Source organism: Lissotriton vulgaris, chromosome 3_1, assembly GCF_964263255.1.
Source record: "Lissotriton vulgaris chromosome 3_1, aLisVul1.2, whole genome shotgun sequence".
Lineage (NCBI taxonomy): Eukaryota > Metazoa > Chordata > Amphibia > Caudata > Salamandridae > Lissotriton > Lissotriton vulgaris.
Genome location: NC_141689.1, coordinates 1,335,903,754 through 1,335,923,594, shown reverse-complemented (window position 1 = coordinate 1,335,923,594; position 19,841 = coordinate 1,335,903,754). Strand labels below are relative to the sequence as shown.

Sequence of the window (19,841 nt, the reverse complement as noted above, 5' to 3'; positions counted from 1 at the left end):
AAATTCTGACTGCTGGACTGTTGACAGCATAAGGCATGCATAGAAACTATACATGACTGTGAGAAGTTGGCCTGATATATGATGTCTCCAATTCTGGGGGCACCTTGTATCAGTCCAAACAATCCCTTATGGTGATGGTTGTAAGTCAACCTTATAGACAAGCTATCCTAAGGGTAGCATGGACAAAGCAGCCTTAAAGGCTTAACTGAAGAGGGCATGTGAAGCCAGCTGTTTTACCAATCACAATCCTGTAATATCAAATGAAAGGACACCACACAAGTTATATATTATAAAAATATATGTATTTATTACTAGAATAATCCTCTGTACTCTTTATGAGTGCAGAGGCACAAGCTTTTAAACAAAAGCACAGTTAAACATATAAAAGTTGCACAATTATGGATGAGGCAGGGAGGCCACGCAAATCATATATTAAAAAAGTGGTATAAGTATCACTAATCGAACAGTGGTCAGGCCTAGGGCCTGGGGAATTGCTGGGACCAATCGGGACTAGCAATGCTGAAGTCGGGAAAAGCCCGCGGGATTCGGGTGCAGCGCTGAAAGCACACACATGCACCAATGCAAAGTCAATGGTGCGTAAAAGTTATCGAGTTACTGTTTTAAGAGTCTTCCGACTGACCTAGAAGGACAAAACTTTAGACCTAGACACTAGAGGTGTATACCAATACAGGAGCACCGGCGTTCAAGAGTTACCTCACCCACAGGAAGCGGGTGCACAGTTGCAAAGTCGTGTCGGCTTTCGTCGTGTGGATCTATGGAGCCTGGAGATGAAGATGCTGCAGGCGGCCAGAAGAGAAGTGTCCGGTGCGATCCAAGGGCGGATCGAAGCTGAAGGAAACCTGAAAGCAGAGGGGACAGAGTCTGGGTCACTCAGCAGTGACCAGGGTGGAACCAGGAAGGAACCAGGCAATGTCGGGCGCAATCAGGTGGTTGTCGAGAAGCTTGTCTCCGCTGCCACGTGGACTCTGGGGCACCGAGGATGTCCAGGAGTGGACCACGAGCTGTCCCACAAAGGCTCTCGCTTGCGGCGGAGTCGGCATCTGGATTGGAGCAAACAAACCTTGGCAAGTGCAACCCATGCAGGATTTGAAGATCGCTTCTTACTCAGATCAGGAGGGTCAGAGCGGGTGCTCCTTTTCAGGGGAGTGAGGGCCAGTCCAGAGCAACCGGACTGGCAGAGCAAATTCAAAGGTTCGTCGGTACTGGGGCCGCTAGCCAACAGGCAAGCGACCGGACCAACGCGTTGAGCAGCAAAATGTAGAAGGGCCCCACGCAGCACTCGGAGAGTGTGGAGGGGGTAGCTTTGGTGCAATAGCTGCTCAGGGCTGGGGCTTCTCAAACCCCAATGCAGAGCGTCGAGGGAGCCTCGGGAGCTGCACGGTCAGCACTTCGTGGTTTTTCCAAGATGGCCGGCCCCACGCTTCAGGTCGCATCCACGGGTCTCAGATTCGCTGGGACTGTAGATCGGGCTGTTAGAAGGCAGGAACGCTGAGTCTTGTCTATCTCTGTCGCTCGAGTTCCGGCGGGAACTGCAACAAAGCAAACAGTGAGGCGCTGGATGGTGCTTGTTTGCACAGGGTGGTCACTCCTTGACCACAAGGGAGATTCTTCAGTCTTCTACGTCGAGTAGGATGTCGAAGGGTCCAGAGTTTTGTTTCATAAGTTTCAGTCAGGATAATCTGCGTGCACTAGCACAGCTCCCACTCTTATACCAAACTGGGGGGCTGGATTACCTGCTAGGTCCCTCCTATGGGTGGGACCCAGGAAGAGGGTGGTTACACCCCTTTCCCTTTGTCCAGGGTCCCGCTGTGACTGGGGCTGGAGTGCCCCAGAACCGGTTTGACCGGATTATGCAAGGGGAAGCCTTGTGCTCCCCAGGCAGTGTCTGGTTACATTCAACCCACCCTGCCCCAATACAATATCTCCTGTCTGGGGAGGTGTAGCACCTCCCTGTGACAGAAAACCCTTTGTCTAGGCCTCCTCTGCCAAGTTTCGGTCAGCAGCAGGAGGTCAGACTGGTGTCGGTGGCACCAGCATCCATTTTGTGATGCTGAGGCTCTGGTTAGAATTAACAGCGTTTTAGCAAAGTAACATGTCTTCTCCTTCTAGAGGGGTGGAATGCTACCCCCGTCACCAGGACTGGCGAGGGGGTAGTATTCTAAATCGTATGACACCTTACACAACATGTTTTGATAAAGCCAAACCAAAGTTAGCACATAACCGCGATGGATTATAATGCACTTAAGAGTATATGGTATGGCAATATCCCGGAACAGCTAAGGGAGTTGGTCCCATCAGCTGCAGACAGGCTCAGCTCATGCTAGAGTACCATCTCACATAAAACCAAGCACTCTGCCTCCAGGATTGTTACGGCCTGCCTTAGGAGTGACTTATAGGTATACATGTGTCCAGATATAGATTTAGATATAGGTATACCACCCTGCCCCAGCTGAGTGATCAGCCAGTTGTGTCAATTTAAGGTCCAGCCAGGGTTGGCACAAGATATGCCGCAGCCCCTGGAAGGCCTTGGATGCACCTATGCCCTGGGCACCTATAGTGCACTGTACAGGGGCTGATAAGGTGTCCAGTACCAGATTGGTTATGCACCTAGGGTGCATGGAGTCCATTTTACAGAGAGAGCAGATTGCCTGGGGCCATGATTAGCAGGGAACCAGGCCAACTAAGTCGAAAACCAGCTAAGCACAAGGCAAACAATCTGGGGTAACCATAGTCAGGTGTCCACCCTCCTACAATGACTTAGCATAATTAAAACATAGTAAACTAATATAGGTACGTATGTTAGATGGCTCAAATTATTTAGACATGTTAGATAGGAAAGTATGAAGTGTAATGAAATATGATCAGGGTTTACCTAACCTTCGCCCTGATTTGCATATTATTTGCTGAGCTAATTATAATTATGATCATTCTGTTATGGATAATTTACAGATAATTACTGCACAGTAAATCATATATTTGTAAAATACCATTCACTCTGTGTGCGTACTCTTTTAGGGGTACAAGGCAGGGCTCCAACTTATCACTGGCTGCAGATAAGAGAGTTTATGACAGGTCTGTTTGACTCTTAACACACCTTGTCCAACAGGCCATATCTAACTCTCTGAAAACGGCACATTTCTGTTTGGAGCTAAGGGTATTTAATGGGTGTAGACCCAATAACAATCGGAGGAGCACAGCATGGCACCTAATATGTGGCTTGGCTTCTGAGGGTCTGGGACCCCACAAATTGCACACACAACCCCAACTAGAGCAGTCTGGAAATAGTTTATGACACTTTAGAATAGGAAATGCATCTCCCTAGTTCGGCTGATGTTTGTTGAGTGCATGAAGGATCTGCCCAAATTGCACACATTGATTTAGATTCTTTGTAAGAATTGATGGGAGAAACGGAGAAAGTAGAGGTAATATACCAGAAATGAGCTCACTACTCTTGCTGCTCAATGGAGGCTTCAGATGCAGCAGGGCTATTCGCAAAGTATACAATAATAGATCCTCCAAACAACTATGACCGGTAATCTTAATATAACTATGGAGATAACCATACATGACACAGAATGTACACTTAAGTCTTCAGACATTATCAGGGAGCATATGGCCCTCAATCGCGACATATAGACCACACCCAGAAGAGACTAACTTTCCATAGTGGAAATTAGGGAAATGTTCATAGAAGTGATATACATATACAGACAGTAAAGACAGCATGTACAGCAGCAAGGCACTGCCACAGGTACCGCTCAGACACCAACGAACGCACAAGCAACAGCCATTAATTGAGAGCCTATAAATGCGATAATAGGGCAATATAGGGCAGGACTATGCAAAACAAAATCCTGATTTGTGTAGCTAGCTAGAAGCAGTGTAACCTCATTCAAACGCGCAGAATAAACACTGAACAATAAACATTCGTCTTCCATTGGGAATGATACAGAATCCACAGGAAATCATGAGGAAGTATATCTGCAGCCTTTTATAGTACTTCACATTGCATAAACTCAACCGATGTATTGACCCAAGTCCTTCACACACACCAGCCTTTGGAAATTATGTAGCATTGATAATGTTACATCATTTAAATTTAAAGAACCTTGAAACTTAAAAATTGATGTAGTACTATTGTACATTCACCAAAGATATAGTACGACTTCACAAGAAGTGATTGTCTCCATGGGAAGAGACCGCCTACGCACAAAACGAGGTCAGAAAATGCAATTAATCAGAAAGAAAAACATCAAGATGTGAATCGATTCCATGGGGATAATGTGTAAATCTAGAGTGGATTTAAGAAAAAGAAAACCTGCTATTATCGTGGAAAACGCAGTGAGGGTATTACTTAAGAGGTTGGAGGGAAATTAGGGCACCTTTCAGATAGATATCAATCTTCCGATGAGCATTATTCTAATTCTTCAAAGAATCGTGCAGATAAAATACCAAACCAGAATAGAGGGGCCCATTCTTCCGAGCAATATAACAAGGAGACAGAATTATTAGCAGCAGGGAAGGACAGCTGGGGACGTCCCAAGTGTTGTGTTCTTAGAATGACCCACGCAGAAACTGGTCGGTGCTGATATGGATCTTTATTCTTCAGTCATGTTGGTGCCCACATGAACGTCTGTTCCCTCTGCCCTCGTGTCCAGTAATGTCCTCCGCATCGAAAGTAGTGTCTGGTATCTGTCCCCTTCTCTTGGTCGAGTACAGGGTCCTAGTGCCCCTGACCCAGGTCACTCCATCTCCCCCTTTGTCACGAGAAAGAATGCGATGAGAGAGCGAAGGACATCTATGTATGTGTCCTGTGATCCCTCTACTTGTCCTTCAATCATGTCCGTACCTCTTCCTTCATTGTCTATCACTCCGTTTCTCTCCTGTGCGCCAATGTTCTCTGCTGCAGTGTCCTCTCCGTCTTCACCCATGGTCTTCATTTCTTTGAAGTGAGAACTGTTTCTTGTTATTCGGTAGGGGCCCGACTCTGCCGTGATCATTGGCCCTTGACATCTGTTATTGTTAGCTGGTCCTTTGAGAATAGACTGTCAGACTTTCTCCATTGTCGCTGACGCACCACCACTTGGACCCCTTACTTGAGGTGCGACGGAGTGGCATGTCACCTGGCGTCTGCGTACGCTTTCATCCTCTCCTTTGCCTCCTGGTACCTGACAGCAATGCTGCTGTGGTCTAGGGGCTTCTTGCTTCTAACTATGTAAACCTAGTTCTGCTTGTCCTCCCCAGCACTAATTCAGCTGGACATCGTCCTGTGGAGCTGTGGGGGGTGTTTCTATAGTCTCGTAGTACTTGACAGAGTGCCTTTCCTATGGAAATCTGTGCCAGTTTTGCTCTTTGCAAAACCAGAGGGGATGATGGATGGAATGTTGAACATTGCAAGCACTCACCCAGTCAACTGATCTGGGTTTAATCCATCATCATTCTTTAGCTCACTCCGCAACCCCAGTTCAGACATGGCCATATACAAATCAGTCTGACCCTGTGCCTCTTGGAAACAGTCCAGCCCTAACTGCCAAACCATGTCTTCCCTGGACAGGAATCAAGTATCCTGGGACCGGTTTCTGGCTAATCAGCGGTCATCAGCCAGGCTAGCTTGAATCCTGTGGCAAAGTGAGGAAGGGACCCACGTCTGGGTATACCCTGCCAACTTAGGGCGAACAAAGCAAAACCAAAGGGGATGATGGATGGAGTGTTGAACATTGTAAGCACTCACCCCCAGTCAACTGATCTAGGTTTAATCCATCATCATTCTTTAGCCCACTCCGCCACCCCAGTTCAGACATGGCCATATGCAAATCAGTCTGACCTTGAGCCTCATGAGAACAGTCCAGTCCGAATTGCTAAGCCATGGAGGACCTGGCCTGGCAGTTCGGGCTGGATTGTTCCCTTTGGGCGCAGGGTCAAGACAGATTTGCATATAGCTGGTTCCAAACTGGAATGGCATGGAGAGCAAAAAAACGATGGATTTAGGCCCAGATCTCTGTACTGGGGTGAATGTATGACATTGTTCTGCATTCTGTCCACCAATAGTTCTTTTTGCATTTGTCCCTCGAGTGCGATGGGTATGTTCAAACGTGAGTCCCGTGCTCTCCATGCCACTGGATTCAAGCTACCCTGGCTGAAGAGGGGTGAAACTAACCCTGAGCAAAGCACTACGCTACGCTCGCGTAGTTTGCGCAACTTCACACTACGCGAGCTGCACGTGGCACAGTGCGAACATGCGTAGTGCAGCGTAGCGTAGTGCAGCGGTCATTTTTTGCTTGTTCGTGGTCCTCAACGTCATGTTCGTGACCGCGAGCAAGCAAAATGACATCCCAGCGAGATTCTCAACGCGGGGAGGTCAGGTTTCTCATTGCGAGTAGTTGCGCATGCTCGCGACCGCGAGCAATGAAAAACTACCAGTTCGCATTGAGAAAGCTGCAGCTCGAGTAAAAATCTACTCGAGCAGCAAAAAACTACAGTTCGCACTGAGCAAGATGCCGTTTTCAATGATTGCACAGTGCCGGATGCTTGTCCGCACTGTGCAATCATTGAAAACACATCTTGCACAGTGTGAACATGCTACTACGCAGCTCGCGTAGTGCTACGTGAAGTTCGCGTAGTGCGAAGTGCACTTCGCGTAGCTTCGCGTAGTGCTACTACGCGAACTACGCCCACCCTTAGGTGAAACCCCGAAACCGGTCCTAGGATGCTTGTTTCCAGTCCAGGGAGGACCTGGCCTGGCGGTTCGTGCTGGACTGTTCCCATTGGGCGCAGGGTCAAGACTGATTTTCATATGGCTGGGCCCAAACTGGAATGGCATGGAGAGCAAAAAAACGATGGATTTAGGCCCAGATCTCTGTACTGGGGTGAATGTATGATATTGTTCTGCATTCTGTCCACCAATAGTTCTTTTTGCATTTGTCCCTCGAGTGCGATGGGTATGTTCAAACGTGAGTCCCGTGCTCTCCATGCCACTGGAATCAAGCTACCCTGGCTGAAGAGGGGTGACACTAACCCTGGGCAAAGCACTACGCTACGCTCGCGTAGTTTGCGAAGTTTGCGCAACTTCGCACTATGCGAGCTGCACATAGCACAGTGCGAACACGCGTAGTGCAGCGTAGCGAGTGCAGCGGTCATTTTTTGCTTGTTCGTGGTCCTCAACGTCATGTTCGTGACAGCGAGCAAGCAAAATGACATCCCAGCGAGATTCTCAACGCGGGGAGGTCAGGTTTCTCATTGCGAGTAGTTGCGCATGCTCGCGACCGCGAGCAATGAAAAACTACTAGTTCGCATTGAGAAAGCTGCAGCTCGAGTAAAAATCTACTCGAGCAGCAAAAAACTACAGTTCGCACTGTGCAAGATGCCGTTTTCAATGATTGCACAGTGCCGGATGCTTGTCCGCACTGTGCAATCATTGAAAACACATCTTGCACAGTGTGAACATGCTACTACGCAGCTCGCGTAGTGCTACGTGAAGTTCGCGTAGTGCGAAGTGCACTTCGCGTAGCTTCGCGTAGTGCTACTATGCGAACTACGCCCACCCTTAGGTGAAACCCCGAAACCGGTCCTAGGATGCTTGTTTCCAGTCCAGGGAGGACCTGGCCTGGCGGTTCGTGCTGGACTGTTCCCATTGGGCGCAGGGTCAAGACTGATTTTCATATGGCTGGGCCCAAACTGGAATGGCATGGAGAGCAAAAAAACGATGGATTTAGGCCCAGATCTCTGTACTGGGGTGAATGTATGATATTGTTCTGCATTCTGTCCACCAATAGTTCTTTTTGCATTTGTCCCTCGAGTGCGATGGGTATGTTCAAACGTGAGTCCCGTGCTCTCCATGCCACTGGAATCAAGCTACCCTGGCTGAAGAGGGGTGACACTAACCCTGGGCAAAGCACTACGCTACGCTCGCGTAGTTTGCGAAGTTTGCGCAACTTCGCACTATGCGAGCTGCACATCGCACAGTGCGAACACGCGTAGTGCAGCGTAGCGAGTGCAGCGGTCATTTTTTGCTTGTTCGTGGTCCTCAACGTCATGTTCGTGACAGCGAGCAAGCAAAATGACATCCCAGCGAGATTCTCAACGCGGGGAGGTCAGGTTTCTCATTGCGAGTAGTTGCGCATGCTCGCGACCGCGAGCAATGAGAAACTACCAGTTCGCGTTGAGAAAGCTGCAGCTCGAGTAAAAATCTACTCGAGCAGCAGAAAACTACAGCTCGCACTGTGCAAGATGCCGTTTTCAATGATTGCACAGTGTCGGATGCTTGTCCGCACTGTGCAATCATTGAAAACGCATCTTGCACAGTGTGAACATGCTACTACGCAGCTCGCGTAGTGCTACGTGAAGTTCGCGTAGTGCGAAGTGCACTTCGCGTAGCTTCGCGTAGTGCTACTACGCGAACTATGCCCACCCTTAGGTGAAACCCCGAAACCGGTCCTAGGATGCTTGTTTCCAGTCCAGGGAGGACCTGGCCTGGCGGTTCGTGCTGGACTGTTCCCATTGGGCGCAGGGTCAAGACTGATTTTCATACGGCTGGGCCCAAACTGGAATGGCATGGTGAGCAAAAACAATGATGGATTTAGGCCCATATCTCTGTACTGGGGTGAATGCATGACATTGTTCTGCATTCTGTCCATCAATAGTTCTTTTTGCATTTGTCACCTCGAGTGGGGCGAGTATGCTCAGGCTTGAGTCCTGTGCTCTCCATGCCACTGGACTCAGGCTATTCTGGCTGAAGAGGGGTGAAACCACGAAACCAGACCTAGGATGCTTGTTTCCACGCAAGGGAGGACCTGGCCTGGCAGTTCGGGCTGGACTGTTCCCATTGGGTGCAGGGTCAAGACTGATTTGCGTATGGCTGGGTCCAAACTGGATTGGATTGGTGAGCAAAAAAACAATGGATTTAGGCCCAGATCTCTGTACTGGGGTGAATGTATGACATTGATCTGCATTCTGTCCATCAATAGTTCTTTTTGCATTTGTCACCCCGAGTGGGAAGGGTATGTTCAGACGTGAGTCCTGTGCTCTCCATGCCACTGGACTCAAGCTATCCTGGCTGAAGAGGGGTGAGACCCCGAAACCGGTCCTAGGATGCTTGTTTCTAGTCCAGGGAGGACCTGGCCTGGCAGATCGGGCTTGACTGTTCCCATTGGGTGCAGGTCAAGACTGATTTGCATATGGCTGAGTACAAACTGGAATGGCACGGTGAGCAAAAAAACAATGGATTTAGGCCCAGATCTCTGTAATGAGGTGAATGTATGACATTGTTCTGCATTCTGTCCATCAACAGTTCTTTTTGCATTTGTCACCCCAAGTGGGACGGATATGCTCAGACTTGAGTCCCGTGCTCTTCATGCCACTGGAATCAAGCTATCCTGGCTGAAGAGGGGGAAACCCTGAAACCGGTCTAGGATGCTTGTTTCCAGTCCAGGGAGGACCTGGCCTGGCAGTTCGGGGTGGACTGTTCCCATTGGGCGCAGGGTCAAGACTGATTTGCATATGGCTGGGTCGAAACGGGAATGGCATGGTGAGCAAAAAAAACTATAGATTTAGGCCCAGATCTCTGTACTGGGGTGAATGTATGACACTGTTCTGCATTCTGTCCATCAATAGTTCTTTTTCCATTTGTCACCCCGAGTGGGACGGGTATGCTCAGGCGTGAGTCCCGTGCTCTCATGCCACTGGAATCAAGCTATCCTGGCTGAAGAGGGGTGAAACACTGAAGCTGGTCCTAGGATGCTTGTTTCCAGTCCAGGGAGGACCTGGCCTGGCAGTTCGGGCTGGACTGTTCCCATTGGGCGCAGGGTCAAGACTGATTTGCGTATGGCTGCGTCCAAACTGGAATGGCATGGTGAGCAAAAAAGCGATGGATTTAGGCCCAGAACTCTGTACTGGGGTGAATGTATGACATTGTTCTGCATTCTGTCCATCAATAGTTCTTTTTGCATTTGTCACCCCGAGTGGGACGGGTATGCTCAGACGTGAGTCCTGTGCTCTTCATGCCACTGGAATCAAGCTATCCTGGTTGAAGAGGGGTGAAACCCCGAAACTGGTCCTAGGGTGCTTGTTTCCAGTCCAGGGAGGACCTGGCCTGGCAGTTCGGGCTGGACTGTTCCCATTGGGCGCAGGTCAAAACTGATTTGCATATGGCTGGGTCCAAACTGAAATGGCATGGTAAGCAAAAAAACGATGGATTTAGGCCCAGATCTCTGTACTGGGGTGAATGTATGAGGAGGTGAGGTGTGCGAGCGAGCGAAGCAGAAGCAGAACCGCCGAACGGCAGAAGCAGCAGACGTGGATACTGACACAGCCCAGCCCAGCCGTTCGGTACCGTACAGTGCCCCAAGTGCCCCGGTTCTCTCGGCATCAACGGGGGAGGGCCTTGCCTGTTGAATGCTGTTGGGTCTTTTCTGCTTCTACGCCGGCACCGGGACCAGGGCCACTAAGGAGGTGAGGCAGCGTCCTAGGAAGGAGGGAGGAGAAGGACGTGAGCGTGGCTGCCAATAGAGGCGGCCGCGAAGTAAGAGCCCGGGGGGGTGACTCAGGCGGAACTGACTAGGTCTGGCCAGGTTCCTTTTCGCCCGTGGTCCTCCCTGAGCGCTCCGCTCGTGGTCCTTCCTGAGTGCTTTGCCAGCACCTTTGTGGGCTTTACTCTCAGCTCTCTCATAGTCCCTTCAATGCCCTTCCCGCCAACCGCCAGCCACCGCGGAGGGGCTCAACTCGAACCACTGCTCCATTGGGGCCCAGTCTTGCTCTACAGCGGCACTGCATAGACTCACAGCCGCGGACTGTTGGCCGAAAACACTGCGCAGCTGACGCCCCCCCCTCCTCCTAGACGGTCCTAGACGGCCCTAGACGGCCCTTCCTTCCCTTTTTCCTTGACGTCTGACCACCGACGGCTACTGTTACAGAGCTGCTTTTAAGCTCCAAGTTTGACAGCAACATTTTCAAACACTTCTGCACCGTCGCTGGAGCCGCGGCTTCTGGATCTGTAGCAGGAGCAGTCAAGGCTAAGGACGATAAAGTGAGTAACAGAGCCACAGCGCTCTGCTTGCATTTGGGGAAGCAAGGAGGGTAGGGGCAGGGGGAAGGTTACTGGGAACAGCAAAAGGAACAGCAAAAAATTCCCCAACCCCCCCCCCCCCTGAAATCAAGTGCCGAGGTCGCCGGCCTCAGCTCACCCCTTGCTCGCGAGCCAGCCCGTTAGTGTGGCCCGACGTCAGCAAGCCCAGAAGATCAAGGCGTGTTGGAGGCGCTGGAGACGTGGAAGGCCCATTGGATGGTATGGGCAGTGCGGTTGCAATTAGAATAGAACAGCAGTGCAGGAAGGGGGGTCCGCGGAGTTCGCCCCGCCCCGCGCCCGGTTATCCGCCAGATCTCTAACTGGACCTCTAACCCAACAACTTCAACAGAGCCCAGCGAGCCTCCAAGAAGCCTTTAAGAATAAAGTCTCAGGGCTCCGCACAGATGCGATCAGGAATAGTCCGCCAGGGAACGACAGAAAGACCACCAGGAAAAAAAGGAATTAAAAACAAAAACAAAAAAACTAAACTCAAACCAGTAGAAGAGGAGGATTCCCAAACGAATAGCATTGAAAACGGTGCGGGCCAAAGGGAGAGGCTGGTTTCAGTTCCCAGCCAACAACAAAGACAAAGCCAAAACTGAACAATAAATCAGGGATCCAAAAATTCTTTTTTCTAAAAGATCCTGTGGCGGCAATGTACACCCCCATAAAGGAATCCGCCATGCTACCAAGTCCAATGCAGCCAGCTAAATCACAAACTCCCCTCCCGGGCAGCCCAGAAATGTTGACCACTGCACCATCAATTGAACCATTACCGGAGTACAGGTTGGCTCACACAGAAGTCAGGAAACAAGTGCCAGTAATAGCTCAGGTGCATCAGATCGCTCAAGAAATCTCAGTATCAACTCTCAAATCAAATCACGAATTGACCACTGAAGGTTTCAATGAACTAAGAACTAAAACAAAAATAACGAACATTGGAGACCCCGCGGAACCCTTGGAGACAGAGACCCCCACTGGGGCAAGTAGAGAGTGCGGAAAACTCAACTGCAGCCTAGTAGGATCAACTCCGGCTCTAAATGACTTAACATCTGCCGCAAAGCTCAGCGTCGGTAAATCTCCTCCCGGCGCTAAGGAAGAGTACCGAGTAAATACAAAATGGTCAAAGGAGAAAAAAATCGACTTAATCAAGTCAGCAGCAAGCGCCGCCCCAAAGGAAGTGCCGACCAGCAAATCGTTCTCCAACATAAGCGAGGCGAATCTGATTGAAATCCTAGAATCATTGGAAGGGATGGGACAGGAAAAGGATCATCTAACCCCCTGCCCAAGGAAAAGAACCCCACAAAGGAGAGCCAAATTGGTTTCGTCAACTCCCCTAAGCCCCCAAGGAAAACAAGACGTTCAGCATACAGAGCTACCGGAGGCCGGTCACAGCCCGATAACAATCAAGCAACTAAGTCTCTCGTCACCAATAACCATCTCCTCTGGAAATGGGTCAAGCTCCGGGTTGGTCGCACCGGCACAGCACACCGAAGACAACTATAACATACAATGGGCGCAAACACTGATCCATACCCTTGAATAATATATAAAAGTACTAAACTTTCAGTCAGACAAAATGGATGTGCAAATTGACCTTATTAACCTTATTGCCAGTCACATTTCTGGTGTAAATACAAAATTGGACTAAATAACATCATCACTAACAAAAAGAGATAACCTGGATCAGCAAAGAGACATTAATAATCAACTAGCCTCATGCTACTGCGGCCCTATAATTGAGAAATTGTCAACCCTTCCGGAATTTTAAAAGATGTTCTAGGGGCAGCAAAACAATCTTACAATAAACACTGCCATGGAAAATTTCAAAAATCTGTCGCTCAAGAGCTAATAGATCATCTCCCCAAAGATAGCAACGAGGGACCAAAAAATACCAACGAAGCACCAACAAATTTAGAAGCCGAGACAAAACCTAATCAAAGTGAAGAACAGCTAGTGGCCCCACAGCCAACAGCAACGATGGGAGTCAAACCTACAAAACGGGAAAGAAAGCGTGCGAGGAAGGCTAGGCTTAAATATAACAAACTATCTAGCCTTGCCCCGGTCAAATTTTTTCCACTTTTCGCAGTAAAAACGCCCACGGAAAGTGAACAAGCATTTACAATGCAATGGTTTTGCCTTTTTGAAAGTTAGAGCTATTGGCATTGCTCTTGACATTATTTTTATTTATGTTTTTTTAACATAAATAAATGGCATTGTCATTTACAATGCCAATAGCTTAATCTCTCTCAAATGACACCCACAAACACCCACAGAGAGCCCCCCCACACACACACAGAGCCCCCACACACACACCCACACAGATCCCCCCTCACACACACCCACAGAGCCCCCCTCACACACACCCCAACAGAGCCCCCCACACACACAGCCACACAGAGCCCCCCCACACACCCACACAGAGCCCCCCACACACACCCACACAGAGCCCCCCCACACACTGCGAGCCCCCCCACACACTGCGAGCCATGGGCAGAGAGAGACACACACAAGGATTAGAAGGGGAATATAAATGCACAAACCTTTCATATACACCCATTATGGACACACACATACACACAGAGTCACCAGCACACTAGACTCTGTGTATTCACAAACAATTATATATGCATTCAAATACGTAAGCACACGCGCTCGCACACAACCTACACCTTACACACGCGTGGATCCTTACACGCACGTGCAGACACACACCCTCACGCCTAGGGACACAATGTGTGTAACTCGTGTTTTAATCCAGGGTCTGCATGAGTTTCTCCTGACAAGGTCATGCGTGTGGTTCAATGCATGCCTAGGCCAGTGCTGAACGCCCGGTTAGGGCAGTGTGGCAACGAATCGTGACGTGGAGATGTTGCCAATACACATGTGTATTGTGGCGAGATATGAATCTACGTCGCTTTGAGCGCGACAATGTGTCACCTTTGTGTCGAGTTAAATTGTCATCTAAATGTAAAGATAAATAAAGTGAGAGAGCAGGTTTGTTTTAAAAATGGCTTGCGGTGCCCCTCCAGTGTGCAGCAGTGGTAGGTGGGTGTGTGCACTTACTGGGGTCGGTGGGGGGCTTGTACCCGCTGGCCTCGCTCTCCGCAGCCGTCTCCGGGAAGGTCCCCTCTCTGCCCCCCTGCTTGTCGGCTGGGGAGGTCCAGTAGTCGGACAGTGAGAGCGTGTGGCTGTCAAAGGTGGTGCAGTCCCCGCGGCGGGCGCCTTGCAGAGGCTCGGGCTTGATGCCGCCGTAGTGCCTGGCCGAGGGCAGGCTGGGGAAGGAGAGGCTCTCGGGCACGGGCTCCAGCCAGGAGCGCATGTACCTGCCGGCCTCGGGCGCCTAGGGGTAGTGATGGTGGTACACGGTGCCAGCGCCTCCTGCTGGGTGCACGGGGTTCCAGGAGCTGCCGAAGACCGGGCTCTTGGACTGGAAGCTTCAGGGGGTGAACTTGGCATGGTCCAGCAGCCGGCCCGGGGGTGCCAGTGGGCCCAAGGCGGCGGCCGCCGCCGCTGCATACCTCGACTGCACCAGCTCCTCGCTGTTGTGCAGCAGGAAGGAGTCCACGTAGTAATTGCTGAGTGGCCCCGAGGTCAACAGACTCTCACACGACAGACTCTCACACGACAGAGGGGGACTTCCAGTAAAAAAAAATTGAAACTGTATATTTCATGTAACAACTTGGAGGCAGCGAGTAGTACAGCCACCTAATAAGTTGGAGGCAGCGTGCCCGCCCATTGGCCGTCACGTGACTGCGCAGCAGAACAATAACGTATAATCAGTCCGCAGTCTATTAATGGGTCAGTGTTTTCCAGCCATCATTTTTTATAGCGGCAAAGCCATATGTTTTTTTATATGCAAAAAGGGGATAGCTAGAGTTATACGGAAAAGTTTTGTTTGAATTGTGGCCAGCCGAGATTAAAAGATCACATCTAGACACGGCTACCCTTTTCCGAGCGGACAGAGGCGAAGAGGAGACCACGGGTGCCGTCAATGCCGGCACAGATTGGAGGGCGTTCCCGAGAACAGGCTTTCGGCTGACGTAGCCAAAAGCCAAAAATTCTCGGGAACGCCCCCGAATCTGGTCCGGAATTGACGGACAGAGCCTTCTCCCAATGGCTAGCCTCCAATTATGGAGATAGCCAATGCGAGAGTGGGGACGGTCCAGTCCCCACACACAGATATCATTAAGTTTTTCCTAGCGCATGTGTACTTTGTACGCATTGGCTAGGCAAAACCTAAAAAGCACTACCCTCCTTGCCCGTGGCTGGAACCCTGGTAAGCGTCCAAGCCCACTGTAGCCAGACCTCCTTCTCAAAGAGTCTGGATCTTAGCCATACTGCCAAACCGCAAACTTCCCCTCAAATCAATCAAAGCGCAGGAAGCCCACCATCAGAGGACGAAGCATCCAAAAATGTAACCCCAGCCGTGCAGCAACAAAGCATAATAACAGCATATGACAAGAAAGAGGGTGTAGTAGAACATAAAAATTCACCAATCAGTGGGAAATAGAAGCCCAAGGAGCGGCAAAGTAGCAAGTACTCAACAACGTGCACTTCAACAAGCAGTAATAAACAAGGGTCCTGACATAGAAAAGCAAAATCAACCTTCGGTGAATATGTTGGATGCTCCTACATATTTCAACCCTCAATCCCTCCCCAAATGTATAGCTGTAACAATAAGGGGAAAGGATCGCCACTGGAAGCTTCTTAACCAGGACCAAGCAGAGCCACGAACAGGGAACGTGGCCCAAATATCACAGGAACACCAAACGCCAGGCAAGAGGTGCCAAACACATACACGACGAGTATGAACAAGAAAGTGGACAAAACATCCCTCTAATCTTCACATCAACCGGTGGAAGGAAGGAACCCGTATCCTCGTCATACGAAAAGCAACTCGATTTCGATGAGTGCGAACTGAAATTGTCTTTTATCCCGGAATATTCATAAGGGCATCCAAGACACTCTAAATAGGGGAAATCTTCTGAAACTCTTCCACGAAATCCCTGAATTAAAAGGAATCCGTTCGTGTGACCTAACTTAGGTGGAATTCAAGGAAACAACTGGGAGGGGAGTGGAGGAGACTCTGACAACTTGGTCGTCCAAGAATGTGGTGGACAAAATTGTAGCTATGAGTGGAAGATTTGTGGCATGGGGCATTAGGCTTAAGGCATATCAACGCCCAAGGTATCCATATCCCTTTCTTAAAAAACTAAACGAATGGAAAAGCCCAGGAAAACACCAGCTCACATGCGTACGTGGTGCACGTTCCAATTCTCGGGTAGCTCCCTCTTGCAAGAACAGGCAACCCAAAAGCGAACGTCCTGGTAATACCAGGGAAAGTCTACAGGAAATTAAGGACTGGTCCTGGATCTCAAGAACGCTGAACAACAAGCATTCCTAACCAAGTAAGAAAAAGTTTAACACTGGCGAAGGAAGATGCCCAAATGACCAACATCTTGCTCTGTTCGTGGAACGTGCATGGCTTCAGGGACATGGGACAAGATCAAGAAACCGTATCATTCCTCATGTAACAACAAATAATCCTGCTCCAACAAACATGGAACATGGGGGCAAGCTCAATACCTGGTTTTATTGGACATCACTGCCTGGCTGAAAGACATTCAATTTATGGCCATCCGAGAGGGGGCTTATCAACCTTTATCACTCAAAAACTGAACTGGGCAACGGAAGAACTAGACACGGGGGCAAACTGGATCCAAGTGATCAAGGTAATCGGCAAGGAACCAACCAGCCAACTCCTTTTAATCAACGTCTACATCCACCCGGAGAGAAAAAAGCAGAAGCGTAAACATCTAACCCTAACAAAGTTATTGAAGTCCTTGCAGAAAGGCCACGTGAACTCCCAAATAGTGAACTCAAGCGACTTTAATAGCAATCTTCTAATGACCAAACGGGGAAGAAACAGTAAATCCTCCCTGGGTGCGACTGAGTTTGTTTGCAATTTAGCAGCATTCAACATGACAATCATGAATGGCAAAGCTCCGGGGGATTCGCCAGCCACAGCAACACATCTGAGCGGAAAGGTCGCCTCAACAATAGACTTCAAAATAATCAGCAATAACCTGCTCCCACAAATTAACAACTTTAAAATTATCGCACGAGTCGAAAGTGACCATCTTCCGTTGACGCTGAACTTGAAGTACAATGCAAAAAGCGCTCAAAACTGCAATACCATCATGCAGCCGCCAGAAACGTTTAATCTTCGTAAACTAAAATGGCGAGGAGTGGCCCCGTAATTCATTCAGGAAAAAGTCAAGGCTTTTAAAGAAATTCAAGGCCCCGTACTAGAACATGCTCACGTAATTTACTGGGAGCGATTGGTCGAGTGTTTGGTCCAAAATTCCCCAGTTTCCATGGGACGGATCTCAACAAAAGTCACCAGAAGGGATCTGTGGTTCAATCTAGATCTCAAAATACGAAAAAGAGAGATCGCAAGAGAAGTGCGACGCCTATCTCAAGTTGGAGAAAAGGGTCCAAAACAAGAAATAACAAAGCTGCACATACTAAGGCGCACATACAGGAGGAACCTGGAAAGAGCAAAAACAGAGTACAAAGTGTCCATCTGGCTGCAACTATTATCTGCCGGTAAAAAATCCAACAGCAGCGAATTCTGGGGTATCGTAAACACATTAACATCTGGTCCTATACTGCTGCAAGAGGCAGGAATTGGTTCTGATATATGGATTGCCCACGTCAAAACTCTGTTTGATAAATCGCCGATGGGCCCCGAAACATTACCGCACGGGCCAGATCACGAACATGAGGAAGTCCAAGCCTCATCTACAAAGGGTCCCAAAAAATTACCTCACAGGCCAGTCCACGAACATAAGGAAGTCCAAGCCTCATCCACTCCGGTCTCTGCAGAAGACAGCACACCTCAAACTCATCCATCAATGAGCCAAACTCCCTGACAAACGTGAAAGAGCTAAGTGGTCTTATAAGGAAACTAAAGTCTCAGGGAGCGGCCGGGCCAAATGGTACACCGAACGCCATTTTTAAGAATAACCCGGAGATGTGGTCTTTCATCCTCACCCCAGTCTTCAATGAGATTTATTCACAGTCTAACATCCCGGCTTCCTGGAGGGGGACCATCATCCACCCCATATTCAATAAGCCGGGAAAGTACAGACTAATCTCACTGATTGACGTTGAAGCAAAACTGTACGCCTCGTGCCTGCTAATCCAGTTGCAAGATTGGATGGAGGAAAAAAACATCATTCCCAGATTCCAGACAAGAATTTGGCAAGGTATGGGTACTCTATCCAACCTCGCAACTCTAGCACTTTTGACGGAACAAGCGCAAAGAAGAAAATGCAGCCTTTTCACCTGTTTTGTGGACATTAAATCCGCATTCGACAGAGTGAGCAGGAATCACCGATGGAAAAAACTCAACAGATGGGGCTTGCCGAACGTACTGCTCAATGCCTCAGGGGTCTAAAACCGAAGCTTACCGGCTCCAGGAGGGGTCGTGGAAACGCTGCCCAGACGCTGCTCGCACTACCTCCTTCACACAGCGCTGCTGGGTCCCTGACGTTGTGGTCGCCCCCGCCGCTGTGCAGCGCCATCGCACGGCCGCGGAGCGGAGCGGACCACAACTCCCAGCGAGCCCTGCAACATCTCCCGCCCACTTCCTGCACAAGCGCCAGGAGGCGCTACTAAAGGCGGCTGCTCCCGGAGCGGTGCGGGGGTCTAAAACCGAAGCTTACCGGCTCCAGGAGGGGTCGTGGAAACGCTGCCCAGACGCTGCTCGCACTACCTCCTTCACACAGCGCTGCTGGGTCCCTGACGTTGTGGTCGCCCCCGCCGCTGTGCAGCGCCATCGCACGGCCGCACGGCCGCGGAGCGGAGCGGACCACAACTCCCAGCGAGCCCTGCAACATCTCCCGCCCACTTCCTGCACAAGCGCCAGGAGGCGCTACTAAAGGCGGCTGCGCGCGGGCGACGCCGGGCGGAGCCCGGGCAGAGGGCGGGCCGTCTAAGGCCGTCCAAGGACGACCAGGGACGGGACGGGCCACGTCCTTAACATCTTCCGTTATGGGTAAGCGCAAATTGGTAACACCAGCGGCTGATGAAGCCAAAGCGAAGGTGCCAAAGTATACTACAAGTATACTCACATACCTAACTACTAAGGTGGAGGAACTATCATCGCAGATTGCTGAGTCCGAGCGTGAACTGGGCCTTGCTCCTAGCCCTGGGATTGTTGATACTTCGAACTCTTCCACCATAAATTGTGTACCATTGGAGCCTCGGGTCATCATTGAGGCTTGTAGACCTACTTTGCCACTTCCTGCCACAGTTCTTCCATGCCCGGCCTTACCTGAAACTGTGATACCTAACTTCCCTATGAACCCCGGGGATGCTGGAAGGTCTGCTTTAACTATGGCTGGCTCTGCCCAGCCAACCCTTCTGACGGAGGAAGGCATTATGGCATTATTGGAAAAACTGTTCACAGATAGACTTGAGACTGCTTTAATCCAGATTGCCTCGGATATTAATGAAACTTTGAAGGACTGTGTTAAGAACTTTATGGCAAAATGTGATCGTATCAATAATGTTCTTAATACTCGGGCCCCTGCATTCTCTATGCCTTTGGCTCCATGTTCCTCAGTTGTGCAGGTCGCTGCCCCTAAAGTTTGTGACCCACCCATAACTAGGCCAGTCAATATCCCTCTTTTACCTACTGTCAAACCTGTGCCACAAAAAGGGAAAGTAGATAATGGAATATATATCCCCA

The 19,841-nt window shown here is 49.8% G+C and overlaps 1 protein-coding gene and 1 pseudogene across 1 annotated transcript in view; both read right to left on the bottom strand.

The window, feature by feature from the left end:
* The window catches only part of IDUA (alpha-L-iduronidase), a 2,362,715-nt gene that overhangs the window by 392,371 nt on the left and 1,950,503 nt on the right, over positions 1 to 19,841 (bottom strand). The gene's annotated exons all lie outside the window — the stretch shown is intronic.
* On the bottom strand, positions 13,018 to 16,580 carry LOC147727839 (homeobox protein Hox-A9 pseudogene; annotated as a pseudogene).